Raw genomic sequence first — 6,812 nt, 5'->3', positions numbered from 1 at the left:
GTGGAAACAAAACCAAACTCTTTTCCCAAGTAACCAGTCCCTATATTTAAAGTTAGAAGTCAAAGCATTTTTGAAATATATAAGTTGGATTAATTTAGCAGCATTTATAATCAAATATATTTTAGCAGTTGATCCTTCCTTAGCCACTAAACAACTGAAAAAACACAATAGTAGACAGTATCCAGACTTCCTGTGTATTTTCCATCTTTACATGGCTTATTTATTTATTATTATTACTCTATTTCTTTTACTTTTATTTATTTATTTCTCTGAGGCAGGGTTTCTCTGGAAATCTGCCTGCTTCTGCCTCTGGAGCAAATCCTACCGGCATGCGCCACCACAGCCGGCTTCTCTATTTATTTACCACTATGCCGTTTCTTTTTCTCTCTCAATCCTACGTATATTTTTAAACACACTGTAAACCTTTAGAAATTTTTCTTTATCTGAATCTGACTTTACTGTAAATCTTTATGTTTTTCTGGTCACGTGTCTTATCTGCTAAAAACTACCGCTGATTAAACTGTAGTTTTTTTTTTAAGATGGCGGGATTGAATTTCCACATTGAATGACAAAAGCCCATTATCAGTGTGGTGGGAAGCGTGACCAGCATGCAGGCAGACATGGGGACATGGAGAGGATCAGCAGGCAGCAGGAAGAGAGAGCTGCTGGGCTGGCTTGGGCTTCTGAAACCACAAAGCCCACTCCCAGTGACACACTTCCTCCAACAAGGCCACACCTCCTAACCTTTTTCCAAGGAGCTTCACTCTAAGGACCAAACATTTCAAATAGTTGAGCCTACGGGGTCCATTCCTATTCAAACCACCACAGACACTTATTCAGAAGAAATGGAAAGGTAGTAAGAGCCAGAGGGATAGATGGCGCCAAGGAAACAGTGTCTATCAGATACAACAGGACTGATGAAATATGAACTCATGGAGACTGATAGCATGAACAAGCTCTTCATAGGTTTAAACCAGACAGAATCTCAGCTCTGAAAAGAAGAATTGGCCAGAGAGTGGTGGCACGCACCTTTAATCCTAGCACTTGGGAGGCAGAGGCAGGAGTTATCTCTGTGGGGTCGAGGGCAGCCTGGTCTACAAAGCGAGTCCCAGGACATCCAGGGCTACACAGAGAAATCATGTCTTATCCTCCCCCCCAAAAAATGTTTAAATTTTAAAATAAATTAAAAAATAAAGAATTGGGCACAATCTCCTATTACTAAGGTCTTTGCAATAGATACTTGCTTGGAAAGGGAAAACCAGTTTTATCCAGTGTATAGTGTCACTGGATATCAACTACACTCCAGAGCAGGCCCATGCCCAGTGGTTGACCAACACAAAACTCCATGTTTTTATGGGATTTTTGTTTTTGTCTTTATATTTTTTGTTCTACTTTTTGTTTCTTCTTTTAAAAACTTTTTATTTTATATACATTGATGGTTTACTGGCAAGTATATCTGTATGGGGGGAATCAGATCCCCTGGAACTGGAGTTACAGACAGCTGTGAGCTGCCATGTGGGTGCTGGGAATTGAACCCGGGTCCTTTAGAAGTGTAAACAGTGCTCTTAACCCCTGAGCCATCTCTCCAGCCCTGTTTTCTCATTTTTTTATTCTTGCTTTGTAAAGAGAGAGAGAACTTGAAGTTGGGTGGATGGGTAGGTAAAAGGAGTTGGGGAGAGAGAAAATATGATAAAGATATATTGTATTAAATTTTTTTAATAAAATTAAATAATCAGGCTAGAAAGATGTCTCAGTCATTAAAAGCTAGGCTCACAATAAAAATATAAAATTCAATAATCATTTATATGTGTGTATGATGGGGTGAATAATCTATGATGTTATAGAATAATCTTTTTGTACACTGTAAAGATGCGTCTTTGCAAGGCACCTTCTGGTTGGTTTACTAAAAGAGCTGACTGGCCAATAGCTAGGCAAGAAGAGAATAGACAGGAGAGTCAACCCTAGAGGATGCTGAGAAGAATGGCAGGGTCACAATGGTCTGAGGAGTCTTGAGGAGACAGAGAAGCAAATAAACTTGCCATGTTGAAAAAGGGTACCACCACATGACAGAGCACAGATAAGAAATGGGCTAATTAAAGTTATAGGAGCTAGTTAAAAACAAGTCTAAGCTATCAGTGAAACATAATTTTGTCTCTGTGTGGTTATTTGGGAGTGACTGCTGGGACAAAACCCCAGCTACACTTCCACCTTTACATGGGTTCCAGGGATTGAACTCGGGTTAAGATTTCTTTTCTTTTTCTGAGACAGGGTTTCTCTGCATTGCTTTGGAGCTTGTCCTGGAACTCGCTTTGTAGACCAGGCTGGTCTCAAACTCACAGAGATCCGCCTGCCTCTGCATCCTGAGTGCTGGGAAAGCTATACGCCACCAACGCCCAGCTCAGGTTAAGATTTCATAACTGTTTTGTCAGCTGAGCTATCTCAACCAGCTAGGATTATTTAGCTTTTTAACCCTGAGTTTTAATAGATCCTTACATTCTAGATGCAAGTCTTGAATTAGATAATTTATAAATGCATGCTCTCCTGTTCTTCACTTTGTCTTATTCTTTTCTTAACGGTGTCTTTGAAGAGCAAACCTCTCTAACTCTGATAAAGCCAATGTGTATGTATATGTATTTTGAGGTAATCTATGAAGGCAGGCACACAAATGAAGACTTCTTATTTTCTTCTAATTGTGTTTTACTCCATTAAATTTTTACATAGTTACAAGTATGGACCCAAGTTAATATTTTGCATAAGAATATACAAGTCCAGAGGCTGGACTGATGGCACAGCAATTTAGAACACTTGTTGCCCTTGCAGAAGACACAGGTTCAACTCCTAGCACCCACATGGTGGTTCTTTACCAAACTTAACTCCAGTTCCACAGGGTCTGATGCATCTTCTGGCCTTCTTAGGCAACAGCACACACATGGCTGGCATGCATGCATACATACATACATACATACATACATACATACATACATACATGCATGCATAGGAAACCTTTATAAAAGAAAATACAAACTCTAGTATCATTTGCTGAAAAAAAATGCCTTTTTGCCCCGATGTGCGTTAGCATCTTTATTTTTAAAAAAAATCACTTGAGGGAGGGCACGGGAGGAGGAAAGGGAAACGTAGAGGGACCTGGAACTGACTTGCGAAGCAACCTTGTTTCTAATCTAAATTTAATTTAAAAATAAATAATAAAAAATTACTTGAGTAATTTGCTACAGATGGTGGCATACACATGCCTATAGCTTCAGCTACTCAGGAGGCTGAAGTTGGAACTTCAAGGAGTTCAAGATCAGCTTGTACAACATGGTGAGACCACATCTCAAAACAAAATAACAAAACCATCACTTGATTATAATGTAGCAGAGTTTTATTTCTGGACTTTCAGTCTGTTCCATTGATAGGAATGCCTACCTGTGCACAATATAATGTTGCCTTCATCACTGTAACTTATTAAAATGATTATAGTTTTAGAATCAGGCAGTTTTACTCTTCTTTGATCTTTTATAAAGAGAACTAGTTTTTTTTTCTGTTGCAGGCCCTTTGCATTTTCATATAAAGTTTAGATTGCTTGTAAATGTCTTTTTTTTTTCAGACAAGCTCTCACCACTATGTAGCTTTGGCTTCAGTTTGCACGTTGTAAATTTTTGTAAAAAAAAATCAAAAATTTTATTAAACTTTTTCATTACATTTATCAATTCTCTCCTTTATTCACTATTATTGTGTTGGGGTTACATCTGTGACTTTACATCTAGTAATATGTTTCATACAATTGGATGCACCCATGCTTGATGTATATAATTTTACATTGTTATGCCCTCTTGTCAGATTGTTCTAATAATCAGTATGAAGTTATCTTCTTTAATTTCTCTGACTAGTTTTAAAGTAAAATCTCTTCTGTCAGACTTTAGGACAATGATACCTGCTTGTTTTCTAGTGCCATAGCGTCTTTTCTCTTGATTTGGGAAATTATCTGCTATGATTTTATTGAAATGTCTTGTATTGTTTTAACACAACATTCTTCTTTCATGCCCATAATTCATAGATTTGGTCTTTTCAAAGTGTCCCATAGATCTGAAGTGCTCTGTTCATACTTTGTGAGGGTGGACTATTCCAATTCTTTGTCTTCAAGCCCTGATATTGTCCTTCCCATCACCCATTCTACTGTTGACACTTTCTGCAGATTTTTTACTTATTTTTTGTTCCCAGTATTTCAGATTGTTCTTCATTATTTCCATCTCTTTGTTAGACTCGATTTTTATATCACATATTGACTTCCTCATTTCATGCAGATATCTGCATTCTCTTGGAATCCACTTCATGAATGAGTGTCCTCTTTAATTTCTGTGATATTTAGAACCATTCTTTTGTATTCTTCCCAATTGGAAGACATTACTCAAGGGCTAGTAGTCTGTGAAGCAGTTATGTTGCCTTGGATCTTCATGTTTCTTGTGTTTTTGTCATGCAAGTTGCATATCTGGGGTTAATTTTTTATTTTACATTTCCTTATTCAGTGTATGTGTCTGTGTGTACATGTATGCACCTATGCCACAGCATGTATGTGGAGGTCAGAACAACCTTTAGGAGCTGGTTTGCTCCTTCAACCAAAAGCATCCCAGGTGTCCAACCCAGATCTTCAGTCATGGAAACAGGTACATTGGCCTAAAGCCATCTTGCTAAACTTTTTTTTTTTATTACAATCCTTATTCTTTAACTGGAAATATCTGCAATATCCAAGAATGACTGGTTCAGGTAGAGTTGAGGTGTCATTATCCTCTGTTACACTCTTTGTGGTATCTGGCTTAGCACCAGTATTTCTTAGAGAGCAATGCCTGCAAAATAATCGCTCTCAAAGAATAGGATCATTATGCAAATAGTGATAGCAAAAAAAGTCATCCCTTTATTGTCAATCATTTTAAGAAGGAACACTGATATGGCTGTGTGCAGTAATATGTTAGTATGGGTATTAAATGCTTGAAGAGAATTACGGAAGTACAAAAAGAACAGACAAGGGAAGTAAGGCAGGACATTTTTGGCTAAAGGTAGAATAAAAAAAATGGTGTCCTCCATCCCCTCTGGCTCTTACACTCTTTCCAACTCCTCTTCTACAGGGTTCCCTGAGCCCTGAGAGGAGGGATTTGATGGAGATTGTCCCATTTAAGGCTGAGTGTTCCAAGGTGTGTCATTCTCTGTGTAATGTCTGGCTGTATACATGGAATGTACATGGAATGCTGTATACATAATAAATAAATCTTTAAAAAAAAGAAACAGATATTGGGGTTCAAACTGAAGATCAGAAAAGCAAAGCAGCCAAGCCACTAGAGAGTTCTTACCTCTGCCAACGCTTGGACTAAAGGGGAGGGGGTGTCCTGTCCTCTGTGTATCTGCAGACTGCAACGACATTCACCAAACCTCAGACTGCACTGAGCTCCTGCCTTACATTCCTCTCTAGTGCTGGGGTCAAAGTCATGCCATCCCAAGTGCTGGGATCAAAGGTGTGAGCTCTGTTTCTTTCAGACTGATTCATTCTCATGTAGCCCTGAGGTGACCTTGAACTCACAGAGATCCATCTGCCTCTGTCTCCCAAGCACTGGGGTTAAGGTGTGGTGACCACTGCCTGTCCTCTACGGCTAGCTAACTAATGGCTTAGGTGTGTGGCTAATGAGTGGCTTAGCTCTGTACTCTGGTCTTCAGGCAAGCTTTGTTAGATTACAAATAAAATATCATTACATAAAGTGTTACAAATATTTTAACAGCACAAAACCTAAAAGAAACAAGTTAGTCAGCATGATAGTATACATTTGTAATGCCAGCATTGAGGAAACTGAAGTAGAAAGTTGTGAGTTCAAGGCTAGCTTGGGCTACATAGAAAACTTCTATCTCCTACCTCAAAAAAAAATGAAAGAAAGAAAGGGAAGGGGGCTAGGAAGGAAAGAAAAATATAGGTAAGTTGGCCCTTTTAAATTTTATAGAATGACAAATGGAAATCGTTTTAATGCGATGCCCCACCCCTTTCTCAGTACAGGCGATTGAGAGCCTTGCCAATTTAGGCACTCTATCTCAGCCTGACTTTTGAGTTACATTGGCAAATAACCCAAATGCATTCAATTCTGAGTATCATTTGGCCATCAGTATAGATAGTAATATAAGCAATCTATGTGTTTAACTGCCAATATCATCTATCAGAAGAAAAGTAACTAGTTGTCGGGAGGTGGTGGCACGTGCCTTTGATCCCAGCACTCGGGAGACAAGAGGTAGATGCATCCCTGTGAGGTCAAGGCCAGACTGGTCTACAGAGTGAGCTCTAGGACAGCCAATGCTACACAGAGAAACCCTGTCTTAAAAACCACAAAAAGAAAGAAAAAAACCCAGTCTTCCCATATGAATATTGGGAGATTTATAAATGATACATAGGTAGACATAATTCTAGTTGGTAAAAGCTTGCTTCTTCTGTGCTGTTTTATTTATTCAGGCTGGTCCAGAACACATGATCCTCTCGATCGGTGGGATTACAACGACGCTGTGTGGCTCTGACCGTGTCTTCCTGGGCTCCACGTCTCTAAGCGACGGAACCGAGACCAACATCGTGATATCAGGTAAGTCATGCACCCCCAGTGCTCGCGGCGCCCGCCGAACCTAGCTCCGTTTGCCACCCGCCACACCTCGGAAACAAGGGAGCAGGGCGGCTGAACCGTGGGGCGCGGACGTCGCCACCCGGTGGGGTCACCCACGCCGTCACCCAGCCCCGGAAAGCTCAGGCCTGCGGGGAGGAGAGCGCGTGGCGCCGCCCAGGCACTTCC

Source organism: Mesocricetus auratus, unplaced genomic scaffold (assembly GCF_017639785.1).
Source record: "Mesocricetus auratus isolate SY011 unplaced genomic scaffold, BCM_Maur_2.0 Super-Scaffold_100006, whole genome shotgun sequence".
Classification (NCBI taxonomy): domain Eukaryota; kingdom Metazoa; phylum Chordata; class Mammalia; order Rodentia; family Cricetidae; genus Mesocricetus; species Mesocricetus auratus.
This window is presented reverse-complemented; position numbering follows the sequence as displayed.